Source organism: Cuculus canorus, chromosome 9, assembly GCF_017976375.1.
Source record: "Cuculus canorus isolate bCucCan1 chromosome 9, bCucCan1.pri, whole genome shotgun sequence".
In the NCBI taxonomy this organism is placed as follows: Eukaryota; Metazoa; Chordata; class Aves; order Cuculiformes; family Cuculidae; genus Cuculus; species Cuculus canorus.
In genome coordinates, this window is record NC_071409.1 from 20104397 (window position 1) to 20122032 (window position 17636).

Sequence of the window (17636 nt, forward strand, 5' to 3'; positions counted from 1 at the left end):
GATGGGGGGAGCGGGGGCGGGGCGAGCGGCAGCGCTGCGGGCCGGGCTCCCAGTGCCAGTGCCGCCCACTGTCTCCCAGTGCCCCCCGGCTCTCATTCCCAGGGCCACCCGCTCCCAGTGCTGCCCAGCTCCCAGTGCTCCCCGGTGCCAGTGATCCCCCCCCAGTGCCTCCCGGCTCCCGCTGCCAGTGACCCCCCCACCCCTCCAAGCGCCTCCCAGTACCTCCCGTTCCCAGTCCTCCCCACTCCCAGTGCCTCCCGGCTCCCGCCCCCAGTGCCCACCGCTCCCAGTGCCTCGCAGTGCCCCCCGGCTCGTGCACCAACGCCGCCTGCCAGCTGTCCCCGCTGGAACGGCGGTCACAGGCCGAGGCTTACGGGGAGCAGCTGAGGGCCCTGGGGATGGTGAGCCTGGAGAAGAGGAGGCTGAGGGGAGACCTCATCGCTCTCTACAACTGCCTGAAAGGAGGGTGTAGCGAGGTGGATGCTGGTCTCTTCTCCCAAGTGAGTAGAAACGACCTCAATTGCACCAGGGGAGGTTCAGGTTGGACATCAGAAAAAATTCAGTCACAGAATCATAGAATCATAGGTTGGAAAAGATCTCTGAGATCATCAAGTCCAACCACACCTATCTGCCACTAAACCATATCCTTAAGTACCTCATTTACCCATCTTTTAAACACCTCCAGGGATGGTGACTCAACCACCTTTCTGGGCAGCTGTTCCAGTGCCTGATGACCCTTTCCATGAATTATTTTTTTTCCTAATGTCCAATCTGAACCTCCCTGGCAGAGCTTGAGGCCATTCCCCCTTGTCCTTTCACCTGTCACTTGGGAGAAGAGGCCAGCTCCCTCCTCTCTACATCCTTCTTTCAAGTAGTTGTAGGCAGCGATAAGGTCTCCCCTCAGTCTCCTCCAGGCTCAACAGCCCCAGTTCCCTCAGCCGTTCCTGGTAAGACTTGTTCTCCAGCCCCTTCACCAGCTTTGTTGCTGTTCTATGGACACGCTCCAGAACCTCTTCACCAAAAGAGTTCTCGGGCACTGGCAGAGGCTGCCCAGAGAGGTAGTTGAGTCACCATCCCTGGGGGTGTTTAAGAAGGTGCATAGATGAGATGCTTAGGGATATGGTTTAGTAGTGGACTGGTACAGTTGGGCTCAATGATCTCAAAGATCTTTTCCAACATAGTCATTCTATGATTCCTCCTGCCCAGCTGCCGGCCTCCACGGTCGTGGCAGAGGCTGGTCACAAAAATGCCATGTCTGAGGGGAGAATTCCCTCCTCTAAACAGTTCAAGGCTGGGATCTGTGTGTGTCTCCTGTGTTCTTCTGTGTGTCCACCCCTGGGCATCTGCCACAGGTTGATACTCAAGTTAGCAGAACCCTTGGTCCCATCAGCATGGTCATTCCTATGTTGCCATAGGCTGGGAGTGAGAAGTTTTATGCAATGTTTTCCAGCACTCAAGAAATGCTCTGACTTATATAAATTGTTGCAGCCCAAAAGAAGAGAAGTTTATCCCTTGGCTCTGAAAGAGAGCCCTGAGGTACCACAGTGGTCATTTACCTCTCAGCACTGCGTTCAAGCAATGTGGGAATCATGACTACAGCTTTAATCTGGTTTACAGGAAAAGCTTAAAATAAGACTCAGCTTTGTGCAGCCCACAGATCACAGCTGTGCTATGAAGGGTCTTTTGACTTGGCCTTAGACCTTTGGTGAGCTAACCTGCCTCTGCAAATGCTCATCATCCGTGCTTCTTGTACCCTGCCTTCGCTCCATGTCTGTATTCATCAATGCTATTTTTCCTTACAGCTTTTCTCAGCAGCTGATTTACTTTTTATCCATCAGAGCGAAGTTTCCTTTCAGCAAATGAAAAACCCCGTGGAGTCGTAGGCAGCCCAGGTGTATTTTCATCAGCTTCCATTAAAAAATCAACAGAAACATTTTTTTCCCTTAGGACTCCTTGATGTTCTACCTCTCATTGAAACTCATATTACAGAAAAATTGGTTTGGCATAAAAGTTTGGTAAAACCAAACCATCATGCCCAACAAGGCTGGATTTTTGGTTTGTTGGTTTTTTTTTTTTTTTTTTTGTTATTTTTTTAAGTGACCAAAACACAAAAGAATGAAAATAGAGTTATCTGAGATAGAGAATTCCTATGAAAATAAAAAATTAGCATTTTCCCATGGGAAAGATTTTTCACTGTTAAATGGTCAGCCAGTACCAAGTATGGTTCATATTTAATTGCAGAAACTTTTGTAATAAGTAAAATCTACAAATGGAAAAATATTTTGTTTTATTAGTGACCCAAAACATGCAGACTTTTTTGGTGATCCTGGACTGAGTTACAGAGTCAGATGAGATTAATTACTCACTAGGGGTGGCAAAGCCTTCAATTGATCCTGTAGATTCTTTTGTGAAGGAAAAGATAGAGAAAAGGGAGAAAGAGGGAGGAGTGAAGACATTCCCTTAGGAAGGAAAAAAATCACTGACCTGAGCTAAAAAATGATAAAATTTATAAGAAAATATAAAATTTAAATTGAAGAGTAGACTAAATCAAACCTGAGAAAAGCAAAATGAAAAGAAACGGAAGAAAAGAAGGAAATGAAAATGACAGTCTGTAGCTTTGTAGCTTTTCTGTCAGATGGGCCAGAGGAAGGCTAGGTCTGAGCATGCTCCCATTTGGAGAGTCAAAACAGAGGCCCCAGGCACAGGGACATTTCCAGTCTCACCTGGAACTGCAGAAATGGTCAAGCTCACGAAAACCAAAGCAAAGCCAGCATGGGTCTGAAGTAAATGTATGCCTTCTCCTTGGAGCACTTCACTTTCTGTTCAGCCACTCTGCTCTGGTGAACTGGAAGAGCAGGCACAGTTAACAGCAGCTGTAGAGTGGTTCAGTGGAAACTGGGTATGGCTTACCACCCAAGGAAAAGGGCTGAGGAGAATGAAGTGAGGACCACGTTTCCTCAGAAAGTTGCTACATAAATAACAGATAAAACTTTTTCTTTAATGGTTTCCTCCCTGAGTCAGCTCATCTAGGAAGAGCATTAATCAGACCAGGAGGAAGCATCTTTTGCCCCTGAAAAAGGAAAAGGATTAGGTTAAGTGGTGACACAGCAGGAATGGACAAATTACTCTGGAGAAAATGACTGACCCAAACTTTCATCCAAATAAGTACAGACCAAAGCCATGAACTTAACTTTTCTGTTTTGATGACACTTTGTTTTTCTGTGCCTGTTCTTTCAATAACATGCATATTTTTCTTTTATCACGGTGAGATCTTGCTGTTTATTCAGGAAGCAAGTGGCGTCAGAAGTGCAATAGCCCATCCATCCCGTCTCCCTTCCCACATGTGCCTGTGGCAGAGAAGCGGGATGAAAGGATAATGCTGTCTCTTTCTTCAGTTTTCCTCTTGTATCCATGTCCGCATGTCAGCCATTCCCAAACTGCAGACGCACCTGGACTGGAACGAAACCCATAACTCCTTTCAAGCAGGGATTGTTTAACCATCACACAGTAACAATTTAGACACCGTTGCCTGGGTCTGGTGCCAAACCAATTCTAAGTCCTGCATCCTGCCATCATCCCTGTCAGCCATCCCCTCCTATATGGTGACAAATCCCAGAGAGGAGCCTGAGCAAACTCTGTACAATTGGGATGTGGCCTCAGAGATCATACATCATTGTAAAGACTGCGAAGATAATCTTTATTCTTACAGGATATTGTGGGATTTTACCTAGGATGTACTGACCTTAGTCATTTTTAATAGTGTAGCATCAACATATAGGGTGCATTTCTGCCCAAATACTGGATGGACTGTGGCCACATCGTTTTCGCTCCATGTGCATTATTGCATCTCTGAGCAGCTGTGTGGTGGGTTGGTTCAGAACTTGCTGTCTAACAGGTTGCATTTACTCGTAGCAAGAGCTCTGGGTTCAGACTCTCATGCCCAAGGCCAACAGCAACTTGGACAGAGAAAAAGAGATGTACTTGACAAGAAATGTTATAGGTGACCCAGCAAGTTGAGAGAGGATGCTGTGGCATCCCCTGCTTGGACTTGGCTCTGCCAGGGAAGGACTTTGCTAGATGGGAAGGGCAGGATGCTCAAAGCAAACAACTGGATGATCTCCTTACGAAAACATCCAGAAAAAAGTCTGTGTTGCGCCTCTCCTCCCTCTCCTTTGTGATCACATAACTTACTCCTTCCACAGAATAAAGACAGGATTATATAATTTCTTTTTATTGCTAATAAATCCTTTTTTGTGCCCTTGTCTTTTTATGTATCACAAACCATTGAAGTTGTACAGTTTAAACAATTAAGTACTCAGAATCATAGTCTTAACTGGTCATGGTAATCTTCTCTTACTCTTTTATCTGAAAAAAAATGAAAGCTAAAGTCAAATTAGGTTGTACATTCTAAAACACCCTGAATTCCTTCTGTCTTTACAATATTTTGTTTTTGAGATAGTGCCCATGGAGAATGGCACAAGCAAGAAGATATGGGTAAGCACAGTTTTTAGTTTATAATGGTCACTTTTACTGTGGGGAATCCAAACTTCTGCAGGATGCTTTTTTTAAATAACTAGGGCATGTAAACACTAGCATGAACAAGGATTTCTATCTGTACCTCTCTATTTAGAGGAAATGAATGCCAGTTATTCACTGAGAATATATTTATGTTTTTGCATTCATTAACTGACCGAGTTTGGTGAAAAGTTTGTGTTCATGGTATTAATTAGCAGATTTTTACTTTTTTAGGACACAGGTCAGCATTTATCATGCTCAATAACACATACAGAAATTAAGCCCCAAAACCCCTATTCTTGGGATAAGATCAAAGGACTAATTGCTATAAGATTCTCAAATAAAAATCATCTCCCTCTCTTGTTAGTGAGGTGCATGGTAACTTTGCATTGCACATCAGTCTGTGATAAAGCCAGTTACCTACTGGATATCCTTTTATTACATTTAATGGGCAAGCCCTTAATTTGGTCTTTGAAGCTCTCAGACAACAACTAAGCAATAAATATGCCCAGTCAAATTCTAGTCGAAGTCACAAAAGAGTCAGGGACTTCAACAGAAGCTAGAAGAGGCCCTATAAATGCCAGTGCCATTATTCTAAAGATGTGATTTCTGACACACCAGAAACTGTTGTTTGTCTGGAATATTGTTAGTTGTTTCTTAAGCTTTACAAAGGCATCATGGAAAGAAAATGTTCCTGTTTCCCTTCCTTCTATGAGAAGCACCATTGTCTTCATAACTTGTCTGCTTGCAAACCAAGGACTTACACAGGGCATTTTTTACATTTTTTCGTCTACATTGGTTTTATAAGTTTAAATAAGTTCCCATCTGCCAAGAGCTTCCAAAGAGCACTGGCACTTAACCAATTCAAGAAGCTTGCCATGAAGATTACACACCAGTTGTGCTTATTCAAAACAATAACTTCTGACCACTGCACCAGAAGAAAATACTCTCATTTATTGTCTCATAACCACACATCTCTGTAGTGTTATTTCCACTTCCGCCAATGAGAAGGACGTTTCTTTTATATTTTGCAAATATTTCAGCTAAATCTCCTTAGCACTGCAGAGTTCTTTGGCTCGTTAGGTTTGCTTTGGTTTTGTTTTGTTGAAAGCTCTTGTTTCAGTTCAGGCTCTAAAGAAAACAAAGCAGTATTGCTTGCATTGTTCAAGCCAAAAGTAGGGCCACAGAAAAAAATGCTCTTCTTGGAAGATTTTGTAGATTGGTATTCATGGAACAGCTGGAGATGAAACGTACAGCGCTAATCCTGTCCAGTTGCTCCTGGTCATGTTGCACATTCAGGAAATTCATAATTAGGTGGTTATATCCCCAGTGTTTCCCCTGCAGCACTCTTTACAACCAGCAATTTATCTTCCGTCTTGTCATTAAAAAAAAAAAAAACCAACAAAAAACACAACTACAAAGGAAGGAGTAAGGGAGAGAATACAAGTGGGAATGACTTAAAATGTGCTTAATAGTTTCTTCTCATTGTAAAAAAAAATGGTGTCATTTCTGCACATACCAGCACACTTCTGCTGATCCATTGCCCTTTTCTATCACAGTAGTTTCCTTCTGTGCTGTATCTCCTTTCCCTTCACCACATTTATTTTGCCGGTTATTTTTTTCTTTTTCCTTGCCAATCATGCACTGGCTTTCCTTTAAAGGGCAGCCACACCTGACAATTTAGAAATAAATGCTTTAGAAAGTAAATATTTATTTTTCTTGTCAAATGGAAGCACTGTACATGGGGGGTTTACTCCTAGCTCCCTCCAAGGTTTCTAGTGAATTACTAAGTAAAAATTCATACTAATTTTGAATCACTCAGGGTACAACTTAAAGGATTTTTCTTCTTTTCAAAGCCTTTAAATAGAACAGTCTTATCTACTGTTAATTACATACATATGCAATGTGGAGATTTTTGTGTACAGGGCAATCGATGAGAACTGTTGCCAGCTTTGGAATTAAACTGCTACCAGTGACTCAGCAGGTTTGCTCTGCAAGAGAAAAGCATTAAATATAAGCTTCTAAAACAATCGTTATTTCTCATTTCCCCTCCTCCCCCTGAGTAATTTAAAAAAGTACCCGGGAAAACCAAAAAGATGACTGCTTAGTTAAAGTTCATGACTTTCCGTGCTTGTGATTAGGAATCTACACTGGTGGCTCAGCAGTCTGGCTTTTCAGAGATAAAAAAGCCTCAGCAATATCATAACACGTACAATGGATTCACAAATAACTTTAAAACAACAAAAGACTCATAAACCCTTCTGGTGCTGGAAAGGCAGTTCCAGCCCCTTGATGACAAGATTACCATAAATCTTAGCAAAAGGCTAGGGAAGAGCCAGCCCTCATCCCAGCCTTCCTCTGATGCTTCACATTGCTGTGCACTTGTGGTTTCCTCTTCCCTTTAGAGTTTTGGTAAGTGTATTTTCAGTCACAAACGTGGCAGAAATACACCTAGGCAATATCTTTTTGTTTCATAGCCATCAGTGAGCATCTCAGATTCCCCGGCTGACAGTTTGTGAATGGAGATGCCGATTTGTGCCCATGTACAAGTCCTCTTTGGAAATATCACTGAAAATGCGTGATGATTTTCAAACATGTGAGACAGAGCTCCCCAAAAGCTTTATACATCTGCAATAAAACAAGATCCTTTGTGGCAGCTCGGAGGCCCTGATGAAAAAAATCTCCAAGTTTCAATATATATTATCTCAAAAAGAAGTGCATGGAATGATTTAAGAAAATTTCAAATCGATTCCTCTCCTTCAATTACTTTTCCTAGAGCTTCCCTGAAACTGCATGGAAATGGACAAAGTATCACTTTGAAAAACAGTCATGTTTTTCAAAGTATTTACTAAGTGGCTAACTTTTCCATACTTAAAATGTATCTGTTTCATGTTGATAAATAATTGAGTCTGGAATACAAATATTTTGATATGGCCCTGGAAATATCTCTCCAGCTAACTGTGCCCTAGGCTAGAATGATTTTAAAAAAAAAAAAAAAAAAGCATATTTTACAATTCTATTACTTCTTTTATTTACAATAAATAGCCAGGCTTCACTTTTCAGTCATGCTCTGTCACACACACTGTCACACCCAAATTCACCTTTAGAAATTTTTAACGAAGTGCAGATCTAAAGACCAACGAACCCTGGAATTATTTTTCACTAAGGGGAGGCAACCACTACAAACCAGCAATATAGGCGACGCGCAGACTCAGCTCCTGTTGTAGTGTGTGCACCCTGGCAGACCACAGCTGCGATCCATGATGATGTCAAATGGTGTCCACGTACGTCCTGAGTCATTCGATAGCTGATGGCTCAAAGATGAACTTACATCTCAGTTGAAGGCTGACCACGGAGCTGCTACAGGCTGGAGGAATGATTGTAGCATGTTAGAATTAGAAGTCAGGTGGATTCTTTACAAGTTTCTGCTGCTGTTTTTCTTTTAAACTTTGAAGATTCTAGTGATTTAAACGGATCTTGAAGTGGCAGGAAAGCAAATAGAATAACTTTCATCACCCTCACAACAATTACATGAGGTTTAATTGATGGGTATTTATAAATAAGCTTCGTAATCCCCAAAAGGAAGTTGCTACAGAGGAAAGCTGGCATTAAAACATCAATTATTCCTGTTGTAATGTAAATCTCATGCCATATATAATAAAAATTAAATATATATGGTAAACGTTTTAGAAGGATTGACACAGCTTTCATGTATTTCAGATGTTTCCTATTCCCCTCTCCCCACTTTACTTCAGATTCAGACATGGAGTTGTGAAATACAGAGCAATCTGCTTTGGGTTGCGCTCCTCACCAGTCACTCACCATGGAGCATATATTTCTGTTTCCCTGAATTAAATTACCTGCAAGATTTGCAAAGCTGATACCCAGTGCCATCGGCCAGTCGTCTCTCTTGTAGCTAGGAGCGGGGCACAGCTGTCCCTCTCTCATCCCGACCCCCAGCCCATAACCCAGGCACAGTTCCCAGCTGAGGCAGGGCAGTGCTGGAGGCTCAGCCTTGCGGGCAGCTCAGCCCCACCGTGGCTGTAGATGCATTGAATGATCCTCCTGTCACTTGACCCAAGTCAGTGCTATCCCATGCATCCAAGCAGAAGAGACTCAACCCTATGGAGGGTTGTTAAATGTCTCTGTTGAAAATAGCTTAATGATGAACTAGATAAAAATAAGAGACCATCCACTGCCCAGACAGCGCAGCATGTGGGAGAGCCTCAACAGACCAGGGAAGAGCAGATGAATGGAGTTTGAAATCTGGGATGAAACAAAGTGATCTTTGCAGTCTCATGATTAATTACATTAGTGGAAACAAGCTGCTTAATAAGGTTTCCTTGGGCAAAAGATGCAAACCTAAATTCATTCCCCTTAGTTCAAAGACAGAGGTAAAAAACAGCTGAACCTGTGCTATTTCTGCATTGTTCGGAATACAATTGGCTTAGGCTGAGCTTTGTTCCCCAAACTGCAGCTCCAGCTACAGGTTCATGATGCAAAGTCTTTGGCAGCAATTCAGACTTAAGCTACTGCTGCCCCTTACTGCTGTTTGGTACCTCTGTGCACTGCCTTCCCAGTTGCGCTAATCCTCCTGTTTTTTGTGTCAATCAAGTCGGGGAAATTGATCTGTCTGAAAAACAGCTTTCCTAGGAAAAAAAATTGGTTTTATCTTTTTTTGCCAGTTCTAGCCAGTTATCTCCATGATTGGTTTCACACAACGCAAGAAGCAGTGACCCAAAGGCAGGGGTGATGGGCTGCAGTACTGACATAGGCACGGATGGAAGGAGAGGACAGCTGTGCATTAAGCACGTGCAGTGACATGACTTGAACCACATCTCACCCAGGCACATATCTCATACAGAATTCCACCAAAGAGAGACTCCTTCAGCTTAAATGCAAGGGACTTGAGGTTTAGAACAGAAAAAACTGTATTATTTCCTCCCTTTTCTTAAATATTTCTGAGCAGCTACAGTGTTTGCGCTGCTGACAGGCATGAAACCCTACCTGGTCACTAATCCCTTACCTGCTCCCATGGATAATTGACTACTAAGCACAGATGTTGCCTGCAGCATTTTTAGTTGGGAGGTAGCCCAGCTGCTGCAGAACGAAGATCCAAACTTGCTGATAATCCAGCAATACCCAGGTTATATTACCAATCTCGCCCACACCCTGAGTCATGTGTCTGCTGCCTCACTTCCTTCTTTTTGCTTCCCTGATGAGCACATGCATGCACTCACATGAATACAAACCACACACCATGGGGTTCAGGAAGGCTTCCTGAATTCGGATTTATGCAACCCAAATTCCTCCTAGAGGAGTTTTCTAAGGCTTAAATGCTTTTCAATGTGGAGATGAGTCTAAAATAAAACCTACGCTGAGCTAGGGATCTCAGTGGAGCCTAAACAAGAAGAATCTGATCATGGAGGTCTAGCTTGTTATAGGTACTCTGTAAGCATAAATAGTTGCTCCCTCTGCACAGCAAAAGCTGCATATTTTTGTGTACTTCTGTCTTCACTGCCTCTATCTATTATTTGTCCTTTTTTGAGGAGAAACCTGCTAGTTCCTCTGCTGTCTGTTAGCCCTCTACTCTGCTGAATTTCTTTGTCCTTGGCAAATTCTTGGTGAACTCTCCATCTATTCATCCTTCACCTGACCCCAAACTCTCACTTATAGATGAAGGGTCGGTCTAATTATAAATCTCACATTCAGTAATGTCAGTGGCGCAACTACTTTATGTTAACTCTCATTGTATATTTGTGAACCATATAAATACCTGGTGACACTGTGGTGCCTCAGCCAGTTGCCCTGGGGTACAGTTGTGACCCAGGAGAGAAGGATCTTGATGCTACTTTGTGAGCCAGACAGTTCTCATCACCTCCTGCTCTAGAGGTTTAGTACTTCTGTCTCTTGGTATGCTCTTGCTATCATGGTCCTTATAACAAGCTCTTTTTAGGGCATATAAAAAGAAATATTTGCTTTCCACTGCTGTTTTCAGGAACACTCATTTACATTTGCTTGCTTTTTCTGCATGTTGACATGCAAATATCCAGAACAGCCAAACAGATCTCCATTCAGAATTGCTCATGTTAGTACCTGAGAAGAAGCTGAGCATCTTTCACTTTGTATACAGTTTTCTTTCTTCTGCAAATAAAGCTGGGATTAATTCCTCATCAGGATAAATCCTTTGCAGGTGAAAGCTTTTCAGAACTCAAAATATCTGAGAAAATTCAGCTCCCCTAAACATTCACAAATCTTCCAAAAAGAGTAAAGATGAAGAAATGCCACTGAGAACAGCCAACAACTTACTTTGAAGGAAAGCCTACATGGAATGCTGGAAGTGTTTGGAAGGGAGGCTTCCCTAGGGTGTAGAGTGTTGCTTAACTGGAAGGCTGTTTGAAATGACCTGCATGTGTTTAAACTCCAGATTCAGTTCAGTGCTGCTCACTCAGGCATGTTTGTAGCCAATCTCAGTCAGAGCCAACATACTGACTTCTTGGGAACTATTCTTTTTCTTTCCCTTTTATTTTTGGAACTAGTTCAGAATTAATTGTGTACTTAGAGTTTAAATTATAAATGACCAACAGTGATAAGAGATGTGCCTTACTTCTCCAATACACATCTGCTTGAGCTATTGCCCTCTGTGTATTGCCCTAATGTAAGTTTGCCTTAATATCGAGTATTGAGTTCTTTATTTATATGTCTCAGAGGGGTTTCAGGGAGGGTAGAGTCTGGCTACCTTATTTTTCTGTGCTTTGTGAGAAAGCACAGAAAGAAAGAAAAGATTTTTTCCTTCTCTTGGATGGTGCCAGTGCTATTTGTAGACTAGGTCATATTTTATGTGTTCTTGAGGACCTGTAGTCTTTCTTTGACTTCCTTGTTGCATTCCTAAACTCCTTTCTAGCGCACATGGATTTTCTGGGGACTTAAGTCATCCCACCTGGATGATGAAGTATGTAGGGTCATTGTTTTTGAAATGACTCTTTGAAGCATCCCTTAGGCACTGGTAGGCTGCCAGGACACACCATGCACACTTGGCTCACTGTCTCTGTTAGGATTTACACAAGACAAAAAAGAAGACTGCAAAGCCACAACAGTGGGAATACAATGAAAAGGGATGTGATCCCTTTGTAGAGTTATCAAATGAGGGATGTGTTTATCAACTGGACAAGGAACTACTTTGACAGGCAGAAGTCGGTAAGCATAATTATGAAGGCAAAGAGATGGGGCAAAATTGACTTTGCTTTTATTTTGTGGAACCAGAGGCAGAAACCTAGCTGGTGACAGAAACCTTGCTGGAGACAGAAGTTTCTCCTTCCTACTGAAGAGAGTGGTTTGGCAGATAAGCTTTCCTATAGAGCAGAGAATCTCCTAGGCCTCCCTCCTGCTTTCATGTTCAACTTTTCTGACCCTAGAGGGTTTTTTCACAATTTAAGACCCAAAAAAATAAAGGACATACAAAATCCCGCTTTTTTAACCCTCCTCCCAAATGCCACTAGCTGGGTTAATTTTGTTGTTCTTGGTTTTATTGTAGTATTTTCTTTCAAGTTTCACAGATCCTAGAGGCCCTTTTACCTGTAATTTTACCAAGGCTCTTTCCTATCAGGGTTGTGTATATCCACAGCAGACATCTTTGATCATATTCTACCTACTACAAGAAGCAACACACACAAATCACTGGTGGTGTTTAGACTCCCACTGAGTTGTTTGGGTGTCCCAATTCAAGGAAAATCTGCAAGGGTGAAGACAGCATCAGCAGAGTTCCTCTTGACCTTACCTTATCTGTAGACAGAGACATGGGTCTATAAACTCAATGTTTAGTTAAAGCATAACTGCTGGTACTGTTAAGTTTTTAATGAGGAAAATGAAGCAGAGATCAAAAGATTCGCTCTTCTGTGGATTTAATTTTCTTCCTCATCTTTGCACTTTGGTCATAAACACTGCCGTTCCCCCCCTGCCCTCCTGTTCCATACGTTGAAGATTGAGTTGGGAAATCGTTTTAGAAAAGACATGAGTATACAGAAGGGAGTACGAGACTGTGGCCTTTATAACTGCTTTTGAAGTTTTTGAAGGCTACATTGCAGGAGTCCTCACTATGTCCAAATTCTCAGAAAAAGGAGGTTCATAGATTGCTTCTTCACTAATTTAAGCGTACTAATTGGCCACATGTATGTTTATTCCCCATCTCTCATGCATGCACACACAGAGCAAAGCCAACACATCTGTTCCAAGAGGCCTGAAACAGATAATGGACCCACAGTATTGCCTCAGTAGCTACTGGCATGGAACGAAAAGTAAACAGCAAACAGGAAAAGGAAGGCTAAAACTAGATTAAACAGATTGCTGCATTCAAGAGCGCACAGTCATCTGGGAACTTAATTAAAAAAAAGTTGAAAGGAAAAGTTAAAACAAATAACATAGAGGCCACTCTTGTATTTTTGAAAATTCCTCACCAGATGTGTGGTAAAATACTTCTAAGACACTAGCATGTAGTATAAAACTTAGATGTATAGAATTAACCTTTCATTCACTAAGACAAACAAAATATGAGGTTATTTCTCATCACTGGAATTCAAATCAGGCCCAGACTGTTTGACAGGAGCTCAAAGGAGGATGTCAAGGATCAAAAAAAGGAGCTTCTTTGTCTCAGTTACAGGGGGAAAAAAAGGTGTAATTTCTCAGGAAAAAAAGATATGTTACCAATAGAAATTTATGCTGCATATTTTTAAAAGAATATGGCTTCTATTATCTGTAAGAGGAGGCGTGCAAAAATCAAGGTGATTTAAAAGTCTGGGCCATCACCAAAGCCAGCTAGTTCTCTCACTGTTTCTATCATTTGAGGCCAAAATCTCCTGCTGGATATTCTAGTCCTTTTAATCCTGATTTAGATTTGAACTTGAACCCTAGGTCCTAGAATAAATCAAACCCAGATCTTAACGTGTTCTTTCCAGGCTATCTTTGATGATAACACAACCTCTATAGAAATAACCTGGCTTTGCTTCTGCAATGATTTCCAAGAGCTACAACCAGGAATTTTGCTGCTTTCTTGACTTCACAGACATACCTTTTCAGGTTAGCTGATCAAGCCGAAAGGAAAAACAACCCACTATCCTTCTTCACTCTTATTTTACATTTTTACTTTTGGCATTGTGAAAGCTATGCTTAGAATAAAGACTCTGTTGGGACAACCCATCATGGCAATTAGGCAGTACTTTTCCCTCTTGACCATTTTCACCATGGAGGGTAAAAGTAAGAAGTTCTACTATTATGCTACCCAGGGTATTCTGTTTGGGTAAGTGCTGTCTTTCTGATGGACTGTGTAATACAGGACAGTTCTTCCTTAATCATGAAATCTTCTGGTCCAGCCCAGAAGATACCTTTTCATTTGAGTAGCCCTGCCTGGGCTAGTGAATCCCACAGGCTCACCTGCAAGTAGTTAGAACTGAACTTATTCAAGAGCCAGATGCCTCTCCTGAATTCAAATTCAGGTAGTGAAACCTACATTTCCAATGATATTTTACATAGGACATCACTTTTTGTTTATGATTAACCAAAGTTGTGTGGCAAGCATTTGTCTAACCCATTTGTAAAAATTAGATGTATTTCAGGTTCCAAACAATGGAGATCCAGATAAAAGTATGTGGTCTCCAGTTCTTCTAAATAAAAGGTGTTATATCAAAACAAACATAGAATCTGGAAGGTAGTGATGGTCATTGTTTGTACTGCTAGCATCCATAGTCATTAAGAAAAAGGGGATACTTGTAGAAGCTGCCCCTTCTCCTAACAAGCCAGTTTTACAGTTTTCATGTAGAATAACCATTCTTACATAAAAGGAACTCTTGATACGTGTCTTTATGAGTGTTTTGACAGCTTAAAGCCGTTTAGAGCATAACTCAGGATAGAAGATGCCAGTAAAGAAGAAAGTGGAATTTAAAACTCCCATGGAGCTCTGAGTTACTGTCAAGTGGGAGCAGGACCTCTTGCTAGACCAAGAGAATCCAGACTCTTATGGACAACTTAGACTTATGCTAGCCCAGACTCCATTGAATTGGATCTTGTCTGGAAGCACTGGCAAGCCAATGTCAATGCTAGGTTTGTGCTGTAGGTCTCTGAACTATATCTGACCTGTAAATGAACAGGAGATTTCAAGGGCCAGTGCAGCCTGTATCGTAACTTTCGTCTGTACAAAATTATTGTCCTGAAAACCAGAAAATGTATTTTGAAAATATACACATTATAGATGTACATGTTGTATTTCCACATGCACGACCCACAGACACAGCATTCCACAGAACTTGAAATGTCCTGACCAGGTATGAAGCCACAGTAAGACAGCAGAGGACTTCTATATAAAAGTAGGGTACTGGCTCCCTGGTTGTTCTCATTTTATTTTTCCAAAGATTCCAGGAACTGGTACTACAGAAACAATATTAAGATATTAAAACTCTAAGATATAATGCTCATCGCTGTCTCTCTGGCATTAGACATTCGCCTTCATGCTTTACTGGCAATGCAGGGAACTGTGCCTGTTTTAGCAGCCGCATCAGGGAACGAGTTTGCAGCTGGACTTGCCCCTTTCTTCCAGCTGCTTCCTCTGGTGCCTGATGAGTTTTCAGCCCCTGGTTCATGGATCCTCCCACATTCCCCACCCCAGAAATGCTTAAAGATCTGAAAGTTAGAAGGAGGATATTTCTTCTCGCACTCACTGCTGAGCCTTCAGCTGCAATCCCTGCACCCGGTGGAATGCAGGTGGTAGACAGCAGTCTGTAATTACTTCAAGGACTGCAAATAGAGGGGGGGAAAAGTACTTTAAGAGATGAAACCCTGGAATCAGAAGGAATTTAGCTGTTTACATGAATGGAGCAAAGATTACCCCTCTAGCCAAGATGATAAGACCCTGAAGTTTATCTATACATTTACTCTTGTTTTCTGCCAGCAATAAACACAGTAAAAAGTAAGATAAAGATGTATCAAAGAAGCTGACTGTGCTACAAGGGATGTTTCTCCTAGCTCCAGGCCACAAGATTATCTTGCACAAAGCAGTAAGTATGAAAGCCGTTGTGCAAACACTGCACACCATTGTTTATTTTGTCATATCACAGCTAATCATAACCCTTCCAAAATGCTGAGTAGATATTATGGAAAGCACTGCACTGCCATTACCGTGGAAGGTAATCACTGCTAGATTGGAGAGTTCACTTAAACCACTTCAGCTGTGGTTTAGATGCATTGTTGTATGGGGCTTTGCAACTCATCTGCTCTTGAGAATGGAAATTGATTATGGGCAAGAGCTGCTCTGAATATGAACTTTGACACGCTCCAAGATCTGACTTATTTACAATGCCATATGTAACACTACCATAGCTTTGATATACTATTTCTCCATACTTTGGAAAGGGAGAAGGGTTTCATCTCACAGCTTTTCCCAAGTGCTGGTATAAACATCATTAACACTGTGCTCTTCGACTTGATGGGTGTCAGAAAAACTGGTGTTTTTAAGACATTAGTGGTCACAGCTGTCTGCTCTGCTTAGGACAAACCCTTACACTGTCACAGTTGATCAGGTGTATGCCAGAGGTTTACAACTCACTGCTTATGAGGTAATATATAGGCAAAGCATCTGTTTATTTGAGGCTTTCTTTTACCTGGGAGCATCCCAGCTCTAATTGTCTGTCATCTAGAAATCCTCAAGAAATAACAGTTCGACCTCAAATAAATATTGATGATTTACTGATTGAAGAGAACCATCGCAAAGAAAAAGAAGACATTGCTGAGGAAAGCACAAGGACTTGTGCTAATTTGCTGCTGAAGGCTACTGCCTTTCCAGCAGAGCTGACAGCTCACCCATCTGTACAGTGCAGCCTTAAGTCTGGCATATTAGCTGGGACCACCGGGAATTTGCCCGGAGACATTACGCCGAACTGTACAGCAGGATCCTGGAAAGCAGCAGCTGGCAACAGGAGGACAAAGGAGGACAGAAGAACAGCTAGAGATTTCAGCCCATTTTCCTTCACAAGTATGACATAGGAGCCATTGATTTACTTCATGGTCCTTCTCTAGAAGGATGCTGACATAGTTCTGTTGGGTTTTTTTTTTTGTCCACATTAAAAAAAAAAACCATTGACAGGTAAGACTTTCCAGAAACTTCCTCTGTAACAAGAGTTATAAACCATACTTGATTTGTTTCCACTTTTGCTTTCTGCTTGTTGCAAGCACCACAGGTTCAAAGACACCAAGAATAACCACAAAATCATTTAGGATGGAAAAAAAATCAAGCCCATTTGCAAACCTAACACTGCCAAGTCCAGAAGCTGAAAGAGCATCTGCTTTCCTGGTCCTGGTGGACTTGACGTGTTGCGAGGTTCTTCTTTCCCATCACGCGGCCTGACACAAAGGGAAGAGACAGAATTATGCAGCAATCCTTCCTCTCCATCCTCCTGGAGACCTCTCCAGTGGACACAGTGCACCGGACACAGCCTGTGTATCAGCAGGAGCCACCCCTGTTTCCTTTCTCCTCCTTGCAGTGAATAATCTCCAGCTCATACCAGGCAGCAGTAGCCAAATGGAAAAATTTAGCTCTTTGTTTATCCATCACCAGTAACATAAGGTTTAATCATATATCCTCTGTCATTTAATGCCTCAAAACCAGCACCTGAAATTGTAGTGCACGTTCAGAAGTGTTGTCATCAGCATCCATTCACTTTATTAGGTTTAGAAGCAGGAGGAACTGAGCCTGTGGGAGGAGGGACATTTTTCAGCTCTTGCACTGTTCTTTGAGCCAGTCACTGCCTTTGCTTGTACAGTTACAAAGCCAGGCATCAGCGTGTAAATCAGCCCACTTCTGTCTTGCAGAGTCTGCTAGACAAACTCCCAGCAGAGGTGTGAACTTCCCCAATTAATCTTAATGAAGTGTTAACTTCAAAGCTGAGCTGCAACCATTTATAGCTGAACAGAACCTTACAGAGAAAACCTCCCAGCTTGACTCGTTAAAAAAACAGCTCCGAGGGGACAGGATTGGTCAAATTTCGGGGTTATTCTGGGATCTGGAAAAAATGCCACTTCACTGGCAGCCTTTGCTCGTACACCACTTCTATTGCAGCTGCATTGTTCAGAGACTGAAG